The following is an 11,153-nucleotide window of genomic DNA, read 5'->3' as shown; positions in this document are numbered from 1 at the left end:
CTTCACTATTGTGGCGTTGGGTGCTCTGTCTTTAAAGATGTCGCTGAAGTGTATGTCGTGTAGTGTTTGACCCATCTTTGCTTCTAGGTATTTTATAGCAGACTATTTTCTTATGCACTAGTCTATTATTTAAAGTAGGTAAAGTTGTGGTTGTAGTTCTTGCTTATTAAATATATATTACAATTAGTTTGGTTTATCATTATTGATTTATTCTGAGTTCATTGATTCGTTGCTGTCTCTGCAGGCCAGTTTCATGTGTGGACTCTGGAGGCAGGGTGTCCTGGATGTAATTTGTGTGAGCTGGCTGAGCTAATTAATTTTCCTGAGCTTCTCTTCAAAATGGGGGAAGAAGAATTAGTATGTATCTTGTTGATTTGATGTTGGGAGAGATTGAGTTAATGCATACAGAGCATTTTCACAGGATGGTGCCTGTCACATAATACAGCTATCCTCCCCATTCCATGGGTTCAGATGCCTGTGGCCAGCTATGTCCAAACATAGTATATACAAATATATTTTGAAACAGAAAAAATGACCAAATTTATATAACTTTTATTATAGCATATTGTTATAATTGTTACATTCTACTCTTAGTTACTGTTGCTAATTTTTTATTGTGCCTATTTAAATATAATTATAGGTATATATAAGAAAAACATTGTGTATATGTGTATATGAGGAGGTAGATGGAGGTATATGCAGGGTTCAGCATTAATCCAAGATTTCAGGCATCAACTTAGGGTTTAGAATCTCTCTCCCTCGGATAAAGGGCGATTGCACAATGATACTTGCTAGGATTTGGTTCAGCTTGGACAGACTAAAAGCCAAATAGCAGTTACTTGTTAAGATAGAAGCTTATTTCTTCACATACATCCATAGACACTCTATAGAGCATGTTCTCAGTCACTATATTCCTGGGTTCCCATTTTATTGTGGCCATTGTTTTGCAAAATGGGATTTCCATTCCATCCTCTAGATGACTGTCCCAGCACTAAGCCTATCTGTTTTCTGGCTGTCAGGAAGGGAGAAGAACACAAGGCACTCTCCACAGACACTTCTGAGGAGTTCGACACAACACTTTTGCTTGCATTCCACTGGCCACAATGTGGTGCCGTGGCCACACCTAACTGCAAAACAAGCTGACAATAAAATCTTTATTCTTACTAGGCTTGTGCCCAACTAACAAAGAGGAAGTTGATTATTACAGAACTGGAGCACTACTGGCCTTTGGGTGAGACAAACCTTTGTTGAACGGGACTGTACTGTACAATACTCACTGAATTGTACCTTTCAGGACATTTACTTTCCAGGTCCCAGACCCCACTAAAGGCCAGCAGCACCCTCCAGCTCCTACACATTTACACACACACAACAGAGGTGAGCATTGTTCTTATACTTTAGGCTTCTGTGGCAGCATTTCATCTGGTCAGCCATCTATTGGATAGCCATCTATTGGGTGGCCCTTCTTCCAACACAGATGTGAGAATACAGGTCAGTATCTGACCCAGCACTTGCTAAAAAGAAAAAGGTATTTTCTAAGTTAAAAAAAAATGGACCAAAGAGTTTTAATTTCTTCATCGATGGAGATATACAACTCAGTGTTCTTCATACACTTCTGGTGGGAATGAAAAGTAGTGCAGCCTGGCAACTCTTCAGGAGGTTAAATATAGAGATACCATATGATAGAGCAACTCTACTCCTACTCATCTATCCAAGAGAAATGAAAACATGTTCGCATTAAATCTTGCACATGACTGTAGCAGCATATTCATAATAGCCACACACACACACAAAAAGCAGAACTAGCTTTTTGGATATCAGTATCAGTTATTGGATACTGATAGAGATATGAACACAATATGGTCTGTCCCTATAATGAAACATCATTGGATAATAAAAAGAAATGAAGCATTGACAACATGACAGCACAGATGAACCTTAAAAATATGTGAGGTGTGGCCCTCCCTGGTGGTGCAGCGGGTTAAAGCACAGCACTAAGAAGCTTAAGCCACTTCCGCATGAGTTCTATTCCTGCCTGCCCCGGAGGTGACCACATAGCGTGGCAGACCTCTCCTGACCTGCCTGCTGCTCCCCTCAGCAGTGTACTTCATCGATCTGCCTGTTCTGTTCCCCACTCTGTCTCTGGTGAAGCCTCTCACTGCCCCTGAGCCTCTGGCCTGTACCCCAGTTCTGTGTGCACAAATAAATAAATCTAAAAAAAAAAATGTGAGGTGAAAGAAACCAATCAGAGACTACCACTGATTTCATGAGCCCATTTGCATGAAATGTGTGGGAAAGGCAGATCAGAGAGATGGAAAATAGATTATTGGTGACAGGGGTGGGAATGGAGGGAGGTGGGAGTGGGGAGTGATGGCTAATAACATGGGAAATTGAGTCCAGTCTCATGATCAGTGGCTTAAGAATCCATTTATGTAAGGCGACCTTGGTAAAAACTATTGGGAGGTTCAGAGAACTTCCTGGTTGGTGAATCTATCAGTGCACAAGGAGGGTGGTCCAAGCCTCCATTCAGAACTCACCACATATGCTTTCTTGCATTTGGCTGAATTTTATCCTGTATAATAAGAGTAATTATATACATAGAGCTTTTTTGAGTTCTGTGAGTCAGTTTAGCAAATTATCAAACCTGAAGAAGAGAGTCATAGGAACCTCTAAATTTGTAGCCAAAGTGCTGCATCAGAATTGCTGATGGCTCCATGGGTTTGCGCTGACATCTGAAATGGAAGCGTCTTGCAGGACTGAGCCATTAGCTCATGAGGTCTGCATAGTTAGCACCAGATTTGGATGCGATTGTTGGACACCCATGTAGTGCTGGAGAATTGTTGCTGGGGAAGGTAGCATTTACTAAGTGAGCTGCTGTCTAAAAAGTTTGAGAATGTTATAAGGAAGTACTAATACAAAAGTGCCAAACCTTGAATATAGCTCAAAGGTAAGGCTGGGGTAAAGGATGTCTTGAACAACTCCACAAACACAGGTTTTATGGACCCTCACCCTCACCCCAGACCAAAGAGATTCAAGGCACCGAGGACTACAAATCCCATAATGTCATCACCCCAAAGGGAGGACTGCTGGGAACTGAGGGTGGAGGTATGCAGTCAGGTTTGGTATAGAAGCAGACCTGTGGGCCTTGGGTGGTAGTTGGTTCCTCCCACCACCACCAGCCTTCAGCTTGCTATTGAGGGGTCCCAGCTCAGCGGAACTGTAAGAGGCATTCATCAATTTTTCTCTCTTTCTTTCTCCCTGGGCTATTCCTCTCTTTGGTTTCCCCTTTTTGTAAATAAACCCTTTATTAACTTTTTGTGTGTGCCTGCAGGTGAGTCTCAAGTCCCTTTAATAGTGGAGGTGAGGACTCACACTCAGGCCACTCCATTTCACGTTGGGGTTGTCCTGTAACAATGGCAATTATGCTTACTTTGTTTACTTCTTTCTCTAAGTGAGAGATAAAAGTATTGATATTTTCAGAGTTCAATTGTTCTTTACATATGAATGTTTACTAGGCATACTTTTGAAAAGGCACTGCTATTTTTATCAACATTTTCAAAGATAAGGAGGCCTGTTTGCCTGAAGTCATTTAGGGGTATCAGATATGTCTGAAGGTGAGAGGTTGGATTAGAGGCTCCTTTCAGCTTTCACAGTATGTTTTCTTCAGGAGAATATCTGCATAGGCCTTGAAACAAAACAGCTACTGTTATCCAAATAAGTATGAATGCTGATACAAATGTAATACTTTCTATTTCTTTCATTTTGATATTTGTATTACATTGATGCTTTTAGAAAAGCTTATTTCCCTAATTGCTCCTCTCATCTTTTTGCTCCTCTTTTTATGCCCTCCACTCCCAGGTAGGAAGGACATTCTTGGAATTCACAGAGACATTGACAGAGATACTTTATACTTTAAAGGAATTAAAAAATATAGTAGGTTATGAAAAAATTGTATCACTCCAAGAAGATGGGAATAAAGGGTGATAGATCATTACCCTATGGCAGTGATAGAGAAATGAAGTACTGTACTTTCAGTTTTGGGTAGGAACAAAACTTTAAGTAATTCACGGGGCACAACATAAACTAAAGACTTGTGAAATGAATATACATTATGAGGATGTTACAGGGCAGGGAGAGAGGAGCACCCCGAACCGCCAAACCTGCCTGCTCTAAACAGGTTCTGCCATCCGCCACATCAAGACAAAACAATTAAGACTTAATGAAAAGGAACTTTAATACAGTGAGTACACAATACAGAAGACAATATAATTTCTAAATCAAACACCTGAAATTACCCATCCCCTTGCAGGTCCACCCAAAGGGATTGATCCAAAGCAAGACCTGAAAACCTGCTACAAGCCTAAAGCACTTTCTGGCTGGACCCATAGAAAAGGGTCAGAAATGGCCAGACAAGTCTGGGAGGAAAAGAGCAAAATCAAATCAATATAGTCAACCTCTCCACCAGCCTCTCACCCACATCGCTTTCAACTAGCCCAGGGCCAAGAAGTAAACACGGTTTCTTCACGTCTCCCTTGGCTCCATGTAGCTTCCTCAGGTCTCCTGGCTTTCCATCCAGCTTCCTTTTTCCTCTTCAGATTCCTTCTCTCCTTTTCTCTGCTCAGCTCCACCCTCCTTCTGGGTGGGGCAGGGAACCTGAAACTTCCCCTTTTCCTGGGGGCCACCCTGTTACAAGAAGACTATTTAACAAGCAACTGCAAATAATTAAATAATTTACCAGTGTGTGTCAATATAGGGTCTTCCTTGTGAGAAATGTATCATGCATGTGATTTTGATCTTACTAAATTAGAATCTCCACATATGGCATTAATTTGTAAGTTAAAATTTTAATAAAAGATTTGCTGCCCCCTTGATAGAAATGAGATTCTCAAATGAGAACATTTACTGAGATTTATTAAATTAGCTCATGAAATTATGATAAAAACAATGTGAAGACATTTTTTCTCATTTTAAAAAGTTGCCATAACAATCTTATAATGGATCATAATATATTGCATTTTGCACGAGAGAAAACATATTATTTTCCTAATATTTTAAAAACTACAGGCATCTCTATTCATACCATCTTGAGGAAATGGTAAACATGAATAAAATTATGCAATTTGTAGTTTGCTAATTGAATTGCACTTTAGTTCATCCAAAGAGTTTCCTTGAGAAGATAACAAGCAGTTCATTTATTCTTAATTGCTAGCTTAATTTCAACTGTAACACTTTTAAGTGTGAAATGACTTCATGGAAAATATTAGCCAACAAGAACAGAAATAATCAAATATATAATCATCTTTAAGATTCCATCAGACATAGGATCCATGATACTATTAGAAGAAATGAGGCCATTCTGTAATTATAACTTTCAAATGGAAAGTATATTACCTTGTAATAAAAACTAACATGTACTTTTTGATTTTCTCAATAAGTAACTAGATTGACAGAAAGGGGGTCATGGTTATAGAAGGAGCACTGTATGAAAGTCTGCAGTACATTGACCCTACTCTGAAACCATCCAGCCCTGTGATTTCAGACTTACAAGGAGTATTCATTCCTTCCTTACCCTAGAGCAAAACTCAAGGATCTCCAGTGGCCCTCTAGCTTACAGATTTCTGGGCTTGCCTCCATAATCCTCATAATCTTGCCTACATAATCCTGTGTCTATATTCACATGTTTTAGTAGCAATAATGAACACAGGGCATTAGTTTCACTAAATGGATCCCCTCTTTTGTCACTTGCTTGAATGTAACTTTGGGCAGGTTACCTTTATGAATTTCAGTTTCCTCAACTTTTTTTTTTTTTATGATTTATTTATTTATTCATACATAACTGGGATCAGGCCAGAGGCACAGAGGCGGTGAGAGGATTCACCAGAGACAGAATGGGAAGCAGAATAGGCAGAGTGATGAAGTACACTGCTGAAGGGAGCAGAGGGTGAGTTAGGAGAGGTCTGCTACACCGTATGGGTCACTCCAGGGCTGGGCATTGAACTCTCACGAAAGCGATTTGGCTTGCTTGCAGTGCTGTGCTTTAACTCATTGAGCCACCAGGGAGGGCCAGTTTTCTCAACTTTAAAAACAGATTGATAATGGAGATTGTTGAGGCTCTGCCCTACAGACCCAAAGCTAGCTGAGCTGCAGAGGGCAGTGTTAGTTGCCTACCTGGGGCCTTCCTCCATCTCCTTCACTGCCCCTAGGCTTTTCTTTGGTGTGCAGAGACTTTAAGAGCCTGGAAGTACCAAGCCCTCCAACAAAGAAAGCTTTCTGACTCAGTGGAACAATTTAGAAGCACATTAGCATAGCTCTTTAGCAGGTTCCCAGCTAGACTGACGGTGTTCTGTATGAAGTTATCTTGCTCATCAACAACCTTCTATTGGCTTTTGTATCCTCCCTGTCTCACTTTGCGCAGTATTTCATTTGTGTTTCCTGAGATCAACTTCCAAAGAAATACTCATATACAATGCCTTACTTCAGGTTGTGTTTTTCGGAAAAGTCCCATATCACAAATGCTGTGACAATTGCCACCTACTAAATCCTATAATAAAACCACATCAAGTAGTAATGATTATATTGATAATTAAAATAGAGATTCATGATTCTAGCCAATGTTTAGATTGTGTTTCTATTGTAAGCTGATGTTTATACCCTGCAAACTTATTTAAATAATTTTATGAGGCATCTAAAATGTGTTGAAAATTTTGTCAGTGGAAAATCTTTAGGTAACATTAAATTTTTGATATACAAAAATATTTGCTAAGGAAGTTTTGCTTTTTCCTTTTTAGTTTCTTATATCTATCTCCTTTTTATAGTTTCTATACTGAAGACATGTTTTGACTTCCATATGAATTGAGTACTCATAAATTTAGTAACATTTCCTTGAAGAAATAAGCAGACGAGCCAATACATAACCTGTGTACGAATATAAAAAATTTGACTACCATTCAATGATTTCATAATTGTTTAATAATGAAAAGTTCATTTATTTAGCTTTATCAAACATGAAAAACCTACAGAAGAATGCTAGATATGTTGTACATCCTTCAGTGCTTGCATTGAATTCCTTTAAGTATTTCTTAGTATGCCTTTCCTAGCTAAATGTATCTAACAAGAATGTTTTGGCTTGCTGTTAAGATGTCCATATTTAATTTAAAATGTATTACTGATTTGTAAGAATTGCGTGAACACACACACAATTATGTAGAAGTTCTAAAAAAAATGATGAAATGGAACAGAATGAATTTTGTAGAAAGCAGTTGTAGTATGACAATAACCAATTCTTAATTGCATATGGTAACAGAAAAAAAACCCACACTAGCTCTTTTGTATATATATGCACAGGATTAAGCCCTGGGGTCTTGACCCAGGATCAGGAAGGCATTTGCTGGGAAATGCCAGGTTCATACAAAGGGACTCATTTTTGTTTTCTTTAAAAAATATTTTGACATATAACATTGTATAAGGTTAAGGTTGATTTTATACATTTATATGTTGCAATGAGATTACAATCATGGCATTAGCTAACACCTCTACATGCCACATAATCATCATTGTGTGTGGGTGTGTGTGTGGGGGGGAACAATTAAGACCCCATCTCTTTGATGTTTATAATACAGTATTGTTGTCTGTAATCACTATGCTGTGCACTAGCTCTCTAGGAATTATTTATCTAACGATTGCAAGTTTGTATGATTAAACAGCATTGTTCCAGTTTCCCTGCTCCCTATCTCTGGTAACCACCATCCCCTCTGTTTTTATTAGTTTGACTTTCTAAGATTCCACATGTAAGTGATAATCATACATTATTTGTTTTCTCTGATTTATGTCACTTAGCCGAATGTCCTAAGCTCCATTCAGGTTGTAAATGGCAGGATTTCCTTCTCTCTCTTGGCTGAATAATATTCCATTGTATAGAAACATACTATATCTTCCTTATCCATTCATCTGTTGAGGGACACTTAGGTGGTTTCCAAATCTTGCCCATTGTGAATAATGTTGCGGTGAACACGGGTGTGCAGATACCTCTTTTGAGATCCTGCTTTCATTTCCTTTGGATATATGCCCAGGAGTGCAATTGGTGGATCATATGGTTCTATTTTTAGGGAATCATTTTTTTTTTGACCCAAGGACACGAATATATTGGGAGTGGAATATAAATTACAAAATTCTTTCTGAAAAATAGCTCTGTGTATCAAGAGCTTAAAAATATTTATAACTTAGACATATAATTTCATTTTTAGGACTATCTCTTGAAGGAAATAACTAGAAATTTAGATACAAGTAAAGATGACTGTGTTTTTTTTATAATAGTGGCATGGGAGAATGGAAGAAAAGGAGGAAGAAGCAAAAGAAAGAAAGAAAAGGAGGGAGTAAGGAAAGAGAAAAGAAAAAAATTGGAAACAACCCCATAATATTCAATAAGCAGAGGAATGGTTATATAACATTTTGATTTGCTGAATTTTGTGCTGGACTATTTTGCAGCCAGAAAGTTAATTTTATTTATCTCTAATCAGACTTGATAACTTTCACGCATGAAAACCTTTATAGGTTAAGAAAGTTAAACATTTTTATGGAAATAATAAGCAAATAATTTAAACAGTGAATTTTCAAACATGTATTTCAAAAAATTCAAATATTAGTTGTCATTTAAATAATAATAACTGGAAGCCATCATTCTTTACTACAAAAAATGGCAATTATTTTTAAATTAGTTTTTGGTGCTGCCAAGAAAGCAGAGGGCCTTTCCATATAAAAAGCTTCTAAATATGCCACAAATATGCACAGCCTAATTAAGATTTCTTAAAATTTTCTTTGTAGGAACTTGCTTCTACCCCAAATTAGTTAGATATTGAACAAAAGGCAAAAAGGAAATATGATGATTATTGTTGTCTGGAAGAAGCTACTCTGAAAAGCCTACATAGTGTGCTTTTTATAAATGACATTTGGGAAAAAATGAAGCTAAAGAATCTGTAAACAAGTCAGTGGTTGACAGGAGTTCAGGAAGGGTGAATATGTGTAACAGAGGGACCTCTTAGGGTGGTAAAACTGTAATGGATCACATGTATAGTGGATACATATCACTATGCATTTGCCACAATCCATAGAATTTTACAGCACAAAGAGGATAAGCGTTAGTATATGTAAATTAGGGAGGTGGGTGGGGTATTGGCATGGGTATTCTGTGGAGGTTGAGGGGAACATTATGTGCAGAAATGGAAAAGCAAAATGTAACCCCAAACAGTAAACAAATTTTTAAAATAAAAATCATATGCAAATGATTTTTATTTTAAAATCACTTTAATATTTTATTAAATGGTAGATAATGGTATATAAAGTCTGACAAAGGAGTGTAACTGTGTACTAACTGTATGAAATAAAATTACTGAAAGGCAGGAGGGAGGGAAGGAAGTACTGACCTAAGTAACTGGAAATGAGAGGAGTCTGTAGATCAAAGGCGAAAGAACGTGTAAGTAATGTGGAACACATAAACACTGCTCTAGTTTCTCATGGGCGATAAGTTAAAAATTCTGAAGCTACTATACATATGCACTGGAACTGAACAATTAAGTGGTCGGCAGATGGTGAGAGCCAGATTTCCACTGTTGGAGTGGGAGGCTACACACAAGGAAGGCTAGAATGATGGCAATGATAATGGATTTGAGTTGCAGACATCAGTATGAATCAGTGTGTCTTAGTACAGACACACATGGCAACATATAGCAACATTTATACACCTGCTTATATTCATGTTACTATGTACACTTACTTTAATTTTTTTTTTTTTAACTCTGATAGTTGAACAGCCTCACCCCAGTTGGTAGTGAGCCCACCTAGTGCCCAGACTTGGTCTTAAATACCATTCATCAATAAAAGGAACAGTTAGAAAAATGGCAGATTCTAGGACTGGGCAGGAATGCAGAAGATAAGCCTGGAGCTCTTTGCAGTGCCAGACAGAAGGAAGTACTCAAAGACAAACAACAAAACCCACAATGATGGGAGCTCCCCATGCCTCTTCTATTCTGTCAGATGCAGGATATGCTATGACTGACATGACTCATCATTGTTGATACCAAACTTAATCATCTGGCCAAAGCAGAGTTTATCGAGTTTCCCCACTGTGATACAATAAGAATGGTACTTTATCTCTGTCATCTTCCTACCACAGGTGCATAACCTCAACCTAGTCATAAGGAACATATCAGACAAATATAAACTGTAAGGCACTCTATGAAATACCTGATCAGTGCACCTCCTACGACCGTCAAAAACAAGGAAAATGTGAGAAGCTGTCACAGGCAAGAGAAGTCCAAGAAGACAAGTTGACTAAACATAATGAAGTGTTCTGCGTGCAATCCTGGAAGAGGAAAGGGTATTAGGTAAAAACAAAACAAAACCAGAAAATATCTATATAGATTTTAGTTAATTATAATGTATTAATATATTGAGTCATTAATTATAACAAATGTTCCATACTAATAGATCTTAAAAACAGGATAGACTGGCTATATGAGGTTATAATGAGGACTTATTTTACAACTTTCCTGTAAATGTAAAAATTGTTAAACATAGAAAGTTCACTTTACAATGACAGCCAATTTAATAAGTAGCTTCTTGAGCATCTGCTCCCTGTATTGAAATGCCCTCAGAGGACTACAGTCTCCAGAAGCAGCTCAGCCAATGACTGAGCAAGTTGGATACAAAGGCTCAGCCATCTTGCCAGTAGAGGGTCAACTCAGATCAGAAACACTTTTCTCCAGAACTCCCATGGGGTGAGCAAGAATGCCCTCAGTCCAGTCCTGCTTCATTCCACTTCTCTTCACAGGTTTTCTCTCTACTAAATATCTTGCACCCCAAACTCCACTTTAACATCTGCTCCCAGCCATCCTAGGAAAAAAAAAAAAAAAAGGCTCCTTAGGGAGCTCTCTCCACTTATTGCTTTTAGAGCTGAAGAAGGAAAAAGATAGAGGGAGAAATGTAAGGGGCCCCTGCATGTGGTGAGAGGAGGAATCCTTATAGTGGCAAAAAGCTTCTGGCAGATGGTGGGGGTAGACGAATGGGGAAGGGTCACTACTAGAACAGCAAAATGTTTCCCTGAGCTCCCACTCAGACTGGTTCGCTGAAGATCTTGCCTCACTTGGTTGAGTCAAGCC

Source organism: Condylura cristata, unplaced genomic scaffold, assembly GCF_000260355.1.
Source record: "Condylura cristata isolate star-nosed mole 26May11 unplaced genomic scaffold, ConCri1.0 scaffold00012, whole genome shotgun sequence".
NCBI classification, from domain to species: domain Eukaryota; kingdom Metazoa; phylum Chordata; class Mammalia; order Eulipotyphla; family Talpidae; genus Condylura; species Condylura cristata.
The sequence above is the reverse complement of the archived record's forward strand: the minus strand, read 5'-3'. Positions refer to the sequence as shown.